Raw genomic sequence first — 13,138 nt, forward strand, 5'->3', positions numbered from 1 at the left:
ACCACACCACACACTGTTCAAGTTGTTACCCACACGACGAAAGACCCAACTTTCGTCGCCCCTCATTCATGGCGAAACCCCTGTTTCGTGGCCCCTCATTCATGGCGAAACTCATGTTTCGTCGCCCTTCATTCTATTGAAACAAACTGTTACACATTGATTAACAATTATTCAATTAAATCCTCTAATCAACCACAATCACTAATCATCATTCACGAATTTTTAAACATCGTAATTATCAAAAACATTGATAACAGATAGTTCCCTAGTATACCAATTATTGTCATCATGTGTAACACTTATCAATTTATGGCAACACACTAATCGAGGTTTATCAAAGCCATTATTTAACGCACAAGATTTAATCATGTACAGCCCTTCTCTTTCTAACATATGCATAGCAATTTCCTAACTTTTATATCAGATTTGTAAGCGTTCGGTCAACATCAACTATCGTTTTATATCGGATCCGTTAATGATTCTAATAGCATGCAAACCTAGCATTAATTAAGATGCAAGAACCAATACGTAACTTTCTCACGTTTACACAACATACAGGGCAACTTCGTTAATCAGGGCTTATGCATAAATAAGATCAACAACTAAGAATTTCAATAAGTATGAAACCACTAACCAAAGAGCTCAACTAGAGAAGATGATCGTATGAGATCCGTTGCCGTCGCTGGTTTAGGGAAACATAGGGTTTACAATGTGTTATGTATTGAAACACATGATTTGCGTATTCATAGAGGAAGCTGGGCCAAGCTTAATTACAATGGGAGATTGGGCCGAGGAGGAGAACTGGGCCGAAGCCCTCTTCGGCGAAAGTTCCCTTGGAGAAACCCATGTTTCGTCGAGTTTAGGCTTGTGATGAAACTCCCCTGTTTCGTCGGGTTAGGGGTGATGACTAAACAACTCATCTGATGACACTCTACTCACAATTATTATGTCGGGTCCTTAAGCACTGACTGGACTGAGATCTGATATGGATATCGAATAATGCGCCTCGAAAGCTGAACCCAACTTCACGTGGTATGCTGACATTTGATTTGTGCAACATTTGATTAGGTGAGCCACACATGGGCTGATGTAACTAGACATTAAGTGTTGTTCATTGTTTGGGCCGACTTTATAGAGTGATTCTATTAGTTAGTGGCCTAATGAATGTTTAGTGTTGACAGATATTCTCGTGGCCCAATTAATTGTGTTGTTTGTCAAATTAATAATAATAACTGAACAAGATATCGACCCAATAAAAATGAACCAATAATCAATGTTGCCGGCTAAGATTGTCACGTGATATATCAGTATCTCATCCTTAATATTCAGCGGCCCATGTCATTCTTTAATTGATTATAGTTGTCAACCCACTACTATTAACGGTCCAATAGGAAATAAGCAATACAAAAGTTGTCAGCCACTTATAAAAGTTGAATTGGCCCATTTATTCACAAACAACACTATATCATGACAGTTCAACAGTTCATCAAGTATGCATCATAAGTAACGTGTGTCAAGGAAGGACCTTGAAAGCTCGGGTTGTCACATCATCCCCAACTTGAAAGAAATTTTGTCCCGAAATTTAGCACATAGTTGCTGAGGAAGCTAGTTAGGTTGCGTGGTTTTTCCTAGTTTCCCTAGGGTGTCACGTCCTTCCCCCATTGGTTTGGAATTTAATCCCGAAATTCGGCAGTAGCTTCATTCTCAGTAGTGGTCTCACTTCCCTTGGACAACTAGGGATACTTGTGTTTCATTTGATCTTCTCGTTCCCAGGTGAACTCTGGGCCACGATGGGAGTTCCAACGAACTCGAACAAGGGGTATTCTGGTACGCTTCAGAACCTTAACATCCTAGTCAGTAATCTCTACTGGTTCCTCGACGAATCGCAGCTGATCGTCTATGGTGAGTTCCTTGAGAGGAACTATGAGGGTCTCATCTGACAGACACTTCTTCAGATTTGACACGTGGAATACGTTGTGAACTCCCTGAGTTCTTCAGATAGATTCAGTCTATAGGCCACTTTTCCAATTTTCTCAGTGATTACGAAAGGTCCGACGTATCGCGGGTTGAGTTTGACTCGTTTACCAAAACGAACTACACCTTTCCAAGGTAAGACTTTAAGTAGTACTCGATCCCCAACCTGGAACTCGAGTGGTTTCCTGCGCTTATCAGCGTAGCTTTTCTGACGGTCACGAGCTGCCGCCAGTCGTTGTCGTATCTGAGCAATCTTCTCCATTGTATCTACGACGAGTTCTGGATCAGTGATTTGGCTGTCGCCAACTTCTACCCAATAAAGAGGTGATCGTTACTTCCGTCCGCACAATACCTCGAACGGAGCAGTCTAGGTGCTGGTGTAGTAACTGTTGTTATAAGAAAACTCCACTAAAGGGAGGTGTCTTTCCCAGCCGTTGCCAAAGTCGATTACACATGCTCGAAGCATATCTTCCAGAGTTTGGATGGTGCGTTCAGTTTACCCATCTGTCTGTGGTTGATATGTTGTGCAAATGTCTAGATATGAGCCGAGGGATTTGTGCATCGCTTGCCACAAATCAGATGCAAATCGTGGGTCGCGATCAGAGATAATGGAGGTGGGCACCGCATGCCTAGCAACCACTTCTTTCAGGTAGATGACTGCAAGTGTAGAAAACTTATCCGTTTCCTTGATGGCTAGAAAGTGTGTTGGCTACGTGAGAAAATCAACGATCATCCAGGTGATATTGTTTCCGATTCAAGATCTAGGTAGCTCAGTGACAAGGTCCATGGCAGTCTGTTCTTATTTCCGTATGAATGTTTCTCGATGTCCAAACATCATTCACATACCTAGCTAGGTGGGCCTTCATGCCCGATCACCAGTACCAGGTTTATAAATCCTAATGTCTCTCCTCAAAACCCAGATAACTAGAATATCGAGGCCGGTGCTTTCCTCAACATAAATTTCCTACAATTACTATATAATGAGATCCACACTCGTTCAAGTAGGTAGCGAATATCGTCTGACCTGCCAAGGTTGCTTCTCCATGCCCCGCATGGGTTCAACTTGAAAATACTCTTCCTTCAGTTCTCTAGTTGGAACAAGGCGAGTCGGATCAGGTAAGTTAGAGTCGATAGTGAGCTACAAAGCTCGTGCACGTTCAAGTTTCGTAGTTGTAATCAACCAAAAGTTCCCTCCTGCGATGCTATTAACTGATCTAGCTCTATCAAAGTCTAGGTACATGGGAGGCCCTTGCGATCAGTCTAAATAACGCATCTGGTACCGTCCAAGTAATGCCTCCATCTAAAATCCCAAGGCCACGGTTTTCACCGCCAGTTGTGTGTCGTGCCGTTCCTCTTTGTAACTCCAACGCGTAAGTCATCACTCTCTCGTGTTGTGTCGATGTGCAACTGAGGCTCTGATTTGGACCATCACGGTATACCACTAAATCACCCGCTCCCTCGGGTAAAGACGATGCATCAGTGCATTACAGGGTTGGAATTCGAAAGCTGAAAAGACCTCCTCAAGTTTCGTCTTTCACGAACACCACACTCTACTGTGCTAAAGAGATTTAAGCTGTGCGACCTTCGAAAATTATGTGGGTAAGCTGCGATAGTAACTAGCGAAACCGAGGGATTGCTGCATCCCTGAAGGAATCGTTGGTGTGTTGATCAAGTCAATAATCATGGTGTACAAAGTTGAAATGGCTACATTGCATTCGACATGCTGTTCTAAGAGCATTCTCCTCTTGGACTTCCATCTGATGATAGTTTGTTCGCTAGCCAATCCTCGAATGGAAGCTTGTTCCTCGCAACTGGTCGACAGGTGGCCAATATGTGGTCGAGACAAGTGGTTCCTAACTGTCACCTTGTTACGTTCTCAGTAATCGGTACACATACGAAAAGGCTTATCTTCACCGGTATTACTAGGCTCCCCAAAGCGAAAAACTAGGTCCAATAAAACTCATGTCTAATAGTTTCTGAAGTTGATTAGGCAGTTCCGGCAACCTTCCTGGTGTAAGACAATAAGGAATACTAGTAACAAGGGCTGCTGCTGACATGATACCGGTCTGATATTCCATCTGACGATGTGGAGGTAAACCTAATAGTTCCTCTGGTAGCACTTAAGAAGAAATCATGAATAATTGGTGGATCCGCAATACTTTTTCCTTAGCCTTGACATCAGTAACGGGTGCTATCATGACGGGGTAATCCTTCCATGGACACTTCTGGCCTTCACTGCTGAATTGATGCTAACCTCTGCACCACTCGGATACTTTATGACAGACGACAACTTTCCCTTCGCAGGGTATAATTGCGCGATGTCTGGTTAACCAAACCTATACTGACTACTGCATTAACACCATCGTGGGTAGTAGAAGGAAGATCGACGTCGAAAACGTGTCCCACACGGTTGATTTTGCATCCCTACAAACATATGATGCTTCAATTGACATGCCATCAGCCTTTTGAGAAGCATTAGGGTTAAACAGGACAGAGACGAAGCGATTAGCTACCCGTAAAAGCTTCCAACTTGCCACCATCCTGGCGTCGTCCACGTCAACCCTAAATGTCCTTCCATGAGCATCATTTCCAGTGTTGCTGTTTTCATTACAAGGATTTCAAGTACTGTCATTGCTTAAGTCCCGATTGAATCGTATAAGTTGACTCCCATTAGTCGCTGACAGGGGGTTAAGGATTCGATTGAAGCCAATTTGCTGGTGCTCGTTGCCGATAATCAGGGTCGTCAAAGTATTGGGGTCGGTAAAGTACTACGCTCAACCTCATGTCCATCGATGTTGCAAGTTGTTTTGGGTAATACACCGTGTGTTGTGGTAGTGTTGCAGAAGTGATCACACTTCGGGATCTATGGCGTCAATACACGAGTTCCAGCAAACGAAGAGGAGTGAGGAAGGTATCGATCAATCATTCGACGCTGCGACATCCAACTCAGGGTCGTTCGTATAAGCACCTAACATTCTACACGGTTCGCTAGGTGTTCAGATGGGTGCTCAGGTAATACCCGATAGCATCGAGATTCGAAGGGATCTAGAGATGAATGAAAAGTTCACGTTCGAGTAGGGGACAATCACTGCTATAACCCCTATAGGTTTGTTATGTTTCACCTTGATCAAAAAACGGAACAGAACCCCGTTTCCACTTGTTAAGGCTCACTAGGACTCGCATGATCCCCACATTATTATTATGTGTGCACCCACAATAATATTGTGATTTGCATGCTCATCTCAGCTCCTCTTAACTTATGTCAAATAGTTCCTCAACCTCGAGTAGCAAACAAAGAGCATCACGAAGCGTAAGTCATGAATGTTTAGGGAAATACCACCCTATCAGTCACATAACACATGCAAGTAATACATGAATTCTTACTGTTGTGCTAAACGTGCAATCACATGCAATATCATATGTAAGTGTTCACTAGTTATGCAGTACAATGAGTATACGAGAGACGAACCTTGCAATCTGGAGCTGAGTGTCATGGTCGTATTCACGTTTTCAGAACTATTCGGTTATAGTCTGGTTTTATAAAAATATTTTTCTCCTTTTTAAAACCAAGTTCACTATAACCAATGGCTCTCATACCAAACTATCACACCCCCAAAATACCACATGTGGAAACCCCCGCGAGGCGTGTGACGTACCAGGATCTAGCCACAAATCATATTGAACTCACATGTATATTTAAATAAAACTTTCATTTATTAACATTAAGTGTTACAATGTTACAAATAATTTACAGTATACAGCGGAAGCATAATTCATTCGTTAAGTGTTTTTAAACCACGTGTAAAAACCATTAGTCTTGTGTTGCGATTCCATGTATCTCGACCCATGACCACTCCAGCCTCCCACATAGCAAGTTCCAACAGTATGCACCTAAAGGCCTGCAAGGCATGTAACAACGAATCAACAACAAAGTTGAGCAAGTTCATAGTTGGTTGTTCATTTTAAAGTTGTTCCAAAAACCATAAGTTCTTTCGAAAACCAGTAGTTAATCAATTTCTTGTTTCCCAAACCATAACCAGTGGGGGCTACCCCATGTTGTAAACCACTAGACCGTTACCAAATCGACAACTGACTGAGGAAGTTGTGCCCTACGTCAATGTCTATCATCATTGACTAAGTGCCCAGATCCATTAGTACATGCCCGTCCTACCGACACGGTGTGAGGCTTGTCAACCCTGATAGCGCTATTAACTAATGACCCGCTCGCCATTGGCCCGGCGATTAAGTCGATATAAAAAGGACGGACTTCATGATAGAGTTTTTTCTAGTATGTTATATGTAGTCGTCCTTCCCAACTGAGGACGGAGGTACGTAATCTACCCAACCGAGAATACGCAGGTTAAATGTAGTCGTCCTGCCCAACCGAGGACGGAGGTACATATTCTGTTAGAGGTGAATATATAGGTTTCGTTTTAGCTTCTTAACCCATTCCCAACCCACCGGGAATCCCATGCCTTATAGAAAGTATGAACTCACCTTGGTTTGATTGGATTGTTAATTTACTTTACCAGTTCCTAGTTGGTCAACCAAACCCTATCGTGGTTACTAGTCGATATTGGTTACGTAATCATGTGAGTCACGTATTGTACACAATAAGTCACTTATTCATACGTAGAAAACCACGCATTCATGTACAGTTTGCATTTACCGATTACCATATAGCAAATATCATGTTCTGTTCATGTTTTCAACCCATGTATATCATGCATCAGCATTCCCAGTTGCATCACTTATTCACATTAAATAGTTTACATTTGACTACTCATAACAGTCCATATACAAGTATCTTATTTCAAGAAAGTCTAACTCCATACAGCAAGCATAATTGTAAAATAACATGCACCACACCACACACTGTTCAAGTTGTTACCCAGACGAAGAAAGAACCAACTTTCGTCGCCCCTCATTCATGGCGAAACTCCTGTTTCGTCGCCCCTCATTCATGGCGAAACTCATGTTTCGTCGCCCTTCATTCTATTGAAACAAACTGTTACACATTGATTAACAATTATTCAATTAAATCCTCTAATCAACCACACTCGCTAATCATCATTCACGAATTTTTTAACATCGTAATTATCAAAAACATTGATAACAGATAGTTCCCTAGTATACCAATTATTATCATCATGTGCAACACTTATCAATTTATGGCAACACACTAATCGAGGTTTATCAAAGCCATTATTTAACGCACAAGATTTAATCATGTACAGCCCTACTCTTTCTAACATATGCATAGCAATTCCCTAACATTTACATCAGATTTGTAAGTGTTCGGTCAACATCAACTATCGTTTTATATCGGATCCATTAATGATTCTAATAGCATGCAACCCTAGCATTAATTAAGATGCAAGAACCAATACGTAACTTTCTCACGTTTACACAACATACAGGGCAAGTTCGTTAATCAGGAATACACATAAATAAGATCAATAAATAAGAATTTCAATTAGTATGAAACCACTAACCAAAAAGCTCAACTAGAGAAGATGATCGTATGAGATCCGTTGTCGTCGCTGGTTTAGGGAAACATAGGGTTTACAATGTGTTTTGTATTGAAACACATGATTTACGTATACATAGAGGACGATGGGCCAAGCTTAATTACAATGGGAGATTGGGCCGAGGAGGAGAACTGGGCCGAAGCCCTCTATGGCGAAAGTTCCCTTGGTGAAACCCATGTTTCGTCGAGTTTGGGCTTGTGACGAAAGTCCCTTGTTTCGTCGGGTTAGGAGTGATAACTAAACAACTCATATGAAGACACTCTACTCACAATTATTATGTCGGGTCCTTAAGCACTGAGTGGACCGAGATCTGATATAGATATCAAATAATTGGCCTCATTAACTCTTAGCACATGGGCTGCAAATGAAATATCAAAAGCTGAACCCAACTTCACGTGGTATGCTGACATTTGATTTGTGCAACATGTGATTAGGTGAGCCGCACGTGGGCTGATGTAACTAGACATTAAGTGTTATTCATTGTTTGGGCCGACCTTATAGAGTGATTCTATTAGTTAGTGGCCTAATGAATGTTTAGTGTTGATAGATATTCTCGTGGCCCAATTAATTGTGTTGTTTGTCAACTTAATAATAATAACTGAACAAGATGTCGGCCCAATAAAAATGAACCAATAATCAATGTTGTCGGCTAAGATTGTCACATGATATATCAGTATCTCATCCTTAATATTCAGTAGCCCATGTGATTCTTTAATTGATTATAGTTGTCAACCCACTACTATTAACGGTCCAATAGGAAATAAGCAATACAAAAGTTGTCAGCCACTTATAAAAGTTGATTCGGCCCATTTATTCACAAACAATACTATATCATGACAGTTCAACAGTTCATCAAGTATGCATCAATTACAACACAAACAATTATAAGTAACGTGTCAATGAAGGACCCTGAAAACTCAGGTTGTCACACTCAGGCTGACCTTCAGCCTCAACATCGTCTTGTTTCCTCTTCCCCGCTTTCTTCCTCAACAAATGTTCAGGACTCGACTCTAAGTCAATAGGATCATCAGGGTTTGATGGAGGGATATCAGCAGCATCTTTTGGTTCCAGCTTCGGTCTTCTCATAACTACAGGCGCAAGACCCTCCAATGAATCAGATATCACCACATAATCACACCAGGAATCAGAGGAACGGCGCATACCTTTCTTCTCTCCTCTCACAGTTTTGGCCTTAGAAGGTTGAGCTTTCTCTGTGTCACCTTTCTTTGGCACAGCAGTAGTGCTGGGGGCACGTCTTTTCTTCTCCAGGCCTATGCCCAAATTAGACAGCTCACCTACTATGAAGCACAAAAATTGATTTATTCAAACGCGCAAAAACAGCAAACAAATAACATCATGATAAAACTTTACCAGCGCCTGCAGCAGGTTGCGCAGTCAAATCACCATCCCGCGGAGAGTAAATTTCCTCACAATGCGGTGATACCAAAGCTCCTCATCAGGTTTTTTGGCAATAGTAGCCATCCTCCCACCTTCTCTCTCAAAGGCAACAACATACAAAGAAATAACTGCAAAGAAGAGAATCAAAGGTAAAAAAAAAGAGAGAGAAAGAGGAAACAGGGCAAACCCCTAGTTTTACCTTTATCGCCCTCCATCTACACCGACTTCTCTTCCCGATTCATCCGCCAGTTCAGGCTCATGCTAGCACCAACAAGGGCTTTCTTCGGCAAAGCAATAGACGGAACGTCTTTCAAATCCTGGTAACAATTTTCATCAACGGGAGTCTGAATAGTCTCAGTGGGGACATCCTCTTTTCCCCTAAACGTCATCCTCATCGGAATAACCCCTACCTTGATAAAAAAGAATTTTTGTTTCCAGTCATGGAATGATTTCGGGGGTTGAAGCAAAAATTTTTTTCACAGACGCCCTTTGCATAAAAGAATAGAACCCTCGAGAAAAATGCATTTGATGGAACACTAGAAATCGAGGAACAGTCGGTTCGATGTTCATCGTATGACACACAAATTCAAAGTGACGAACCCTAACCATACCAATAGGGTGCATCTGGGAGATGTAAAATTTATAATAATCAAGAATTTCAAGAAAAAAATTCGTGCCAGGTGGTCGGAAATTGCCTGCAGAAAGGAAGTCCCATAATAAGGTTATGTACCCGGCCGGAGCATCCGCCGCCGTCTGACCCTCGTCAGGGTATCGAGCACCCCAACCTTCAGGAAATTTAAAATTCCAAATTAAACCATCAAAAGTTACCCTTGACCACTTCAATGGTGGAAGTTCGGCAGCCATGTCTTCAGCAGAGTCTTCGTGATGATCTCTTGTTGACAAAAGAGAGAGAACTCGCAAATTCTTTCTAAGAACGGATAACGAAGACGAAGAAGATAGGGATTTTCAAGAAAATAATGATTAACGAGAATAGGAAATTGGAAACACTTATATACTCACCGCCATAAATAGTCTAGATAACTGTAACAACACCTTTTTCGGGAAGGCACAGTTATCCAAGTGTCAGGGGTGAGAGGGTAAGAACCACAAACGCGAGTTCACGCTCGCGTGTGAAACACGGTTAGTAATGTACAACTGACAATGACAGCCTATCACACGTCAACAGTCATTACTGCACCTTTACACAGACTCAAGGTCAAGATTTTCAAAATCAAAAATAATAAGCAAGAGTATCTTCTTCCAAAATATTCTCCATTTTTGCGCCAAAAATCCTACAGCAAAAAGCATCTCCCTCATAGTCCAGTGCCCCACTTATTTGCATAAGAGCAAGACTAGACTGGGGGGACTTAAAGGGGTAAGGTCCCAAAAACCTCGCTTCGAGTACTTGGGACCATACCACAACCTCACTCTTCTGGCCATCTTTAGACCTTGCGCGGCCGTGCACTAGACCTGCAAAGAACTTAGAAGAAAAACAAACGAGCAATATCTGCGCGCCAAAAGGAAAATAATGAGTCCTTGCGCCAGTCTCCACAACAGATAAGGATAAAAATCCTGATAAGCACTCCCGTATAAATAATACCCAGACTTGGATATTATTTACTCCACTGATGCCATACAGTAAGGAGCCACACATGATTACAGCTGTAATCTTCTGGAAGACTCTATCGTGCATCACCAGACGGTTATAACCGTCTGGCCACGTGTCATCATCCCAGGATCCCTTGAAGTCACGATGATGGAATGGAATTGAAGAGAGATCTTCAATTGCCCACCTTCCACATGGCAATACCCCAGCCATTGAACAAAGATCGCGATCCGTATGCTCTCACACTCGTTAAAAGATTAACGAAGGGAACAATAACCGCCTACGGAGTTAGCACTTTCCGTCAATATTTCATCAACAAGTTTTCCCGCCCAAACTTCGGCTATAAATAGAAGGATAATTCAGGTACAATCTTCAAGTTACATTCACTTCACTTACACTTCTTCTTCTTCTTCTTCTTCTTCTTCTTCTTCTTCAAAAACATGTACTAATTCTCACGCCGGAGGGTGGTCACGGAGAGAACCCCCATTCTCCCTGTAGCGAGTCTAACGGTGGTTGTTTTGCAGTTATTGTGAAGAGAAGAAGATCTGTCACCACGAACCGAACAAGGAGAAACCAACCCTTTTATGCAGAACCGATCCTCCTGGTTTATTTGATTCCGGTCAATTAACAAGTGTTTCTTCAAACGTTGATGGATGGAAGTTGGCCCTTCAGAACCTTCGTGCAGATGCTGAGGAGGATCAGTTGCTGACATTGAAGGCCGGTACAAGGGGAGCCAAGGAGCCAAAAGATGGAGCTGGTGAAGAAGCTGGTGGGGAATGCAGCAGCTGCTGTTGCTGCAATCATGGGCGATGATGTATCCTGATGCCTTGGCCGGAGCCCATTTTTTATGCTTTTTGTGGTTGTTGATTTTTTAATCTTCGAACAATTGGTCCGTAATAACTATGAACAGTAGCTTCTAGGATTAAGGATCACTAATCCTTTGGACATCAGGTAGGATGACAGATGGTTGAGGGATCCTCTATTTTGGGGATGAAGCCTCTGTTATCCTGCCGTTTTACTTGCCTGCACTTTATTTTCTACATGAACACTTTAACCATTATACAACCCTATCAGGCCAGGGTAGATGGTCCACATTTTGCTGGTGAAATCCAGGCCAAATGATTTTGGTGTATAATGAAAGGGTTTAAATAATATTTAACTTTTTGGCTATGTTCGTTGTTGTTCCTTTATCCTTTAAGTTTCTTTTATTGTTATGTTTGTGTTTTCCATATTCAAATATATCATCATCAATTATCTGTAAAATCTTAAGTTGTTAAAAATTTGATGATGCTAAGTTAAATTGAAAACTTTAATTGTCCCAATGAACATGCATCACGGATCCTTAACTAGAAAGGATAAAAAGTAACTTGTAACAAAGAAAAGGTTAAGGATACAACATACCAGAGAATCCATGTTAGGATTCTAAATCCTTATAAGTCATTAATGTACAAACAAACTGTGAAAATTAAAGTTTTAAGGATATGGGATCCATATTTTTAGAACTTGTAAACCATTAAATCTCTAAGATCCTGTAAGAAAAATAAACTTGGACTAAGCTAAACAATCTGGGATAAACCCTTAGCAACTTGGGACTAGCCCAACAAACTAGGGACAAGCCCAAATAAACAGGTGTAAACTGGGGTCTGGCCCAAACTTGCGACTTTCCCAACGTAAGTGACATGAAAATGCCAAAACCTTAACTAACGTGAAAATGTTAGAAACCTTAGGATAACAGATGTATGGTACGTCTACCATTATACTTGGGATCCTACATACGGCCAACAACAATGAAATTGTCAGCCACTAAGCGTGTACCGGTCCCATTGCCTCGAACCATACTTTGATAAACGTGTGCTACTGGCAGGGTGTCAAAACCCAATTCGTGTGAAAGGTAAAAACCTTTAAACCTTAGAAGGTATAAGATACCTTAGCTGGGGACAAGCCCAAAAGTTAGGGATAAACCCAAAAACTTTGGAGAGTTGGCCAACCACTTTGATCCTTTGTAAAATGATAACCACTCTGCAAAAGTTAAACTATATGAAAATAGATGTTAAATGTTTAACATCTTTGATTTATGATGAGTAATATGTAAAAAATGAATGAAAATGAAAGTAAAATATTACCGAAGGAAGGATCATATATCCTTTGAAGATCCTGGATCCGGAATCAGAATATTGGAATCACGGAGGATCCCTGATCCTTCTTACATGAAGTATTTCTTGAGATGAACAACATTCCAAGCTCTTGGTAGGAGATCACCATCCGTGGTTAGCAAACGATATGCTCCATTTCCTACTTTTGCTAAGTTGGGACCATCTCCCCCTCTCTTCTTACTATTATTCAAAATGGGTTGATCAAGTGTTAGTAGACATGACAACAATTCACATATCACTTACACACTATACAAACCAGAGAACACACACAACACTCTTAGCAATCAGTTGTGAAACGCTTGATCAACATCCAAAGTTGTAAACTCTTTCGATTGTGCAATATAGTTGGTAGTGATAGTTTTCACTACCCAGGGTATTTTTTCCGATGATCTACTAGTGATCAATGGCTTTTCCTCGAATAAATTTCCGTGTTTGATTGTCTTTTACGTTTGATATTCATTTCTTTATTGTTCATC

The sequence above is a fragment of the Helianthus annuus genome, chromosome 7 (assembly GCF_002127325.2).
Source record: "Helianthus annuus cultivar XRQ/B chromosome 7, HanXRQr2.0-SUNRISE, whole genome shotgun sequence".
In the NCBI taxonomy this organism is placed as follows: domain Eukaryota; kingdom Viridiplantae; phylum Streptophyta; class Magnoliopsida; order Asterales; family Asteraceae; genus Helianthus; species Helianthus annuus.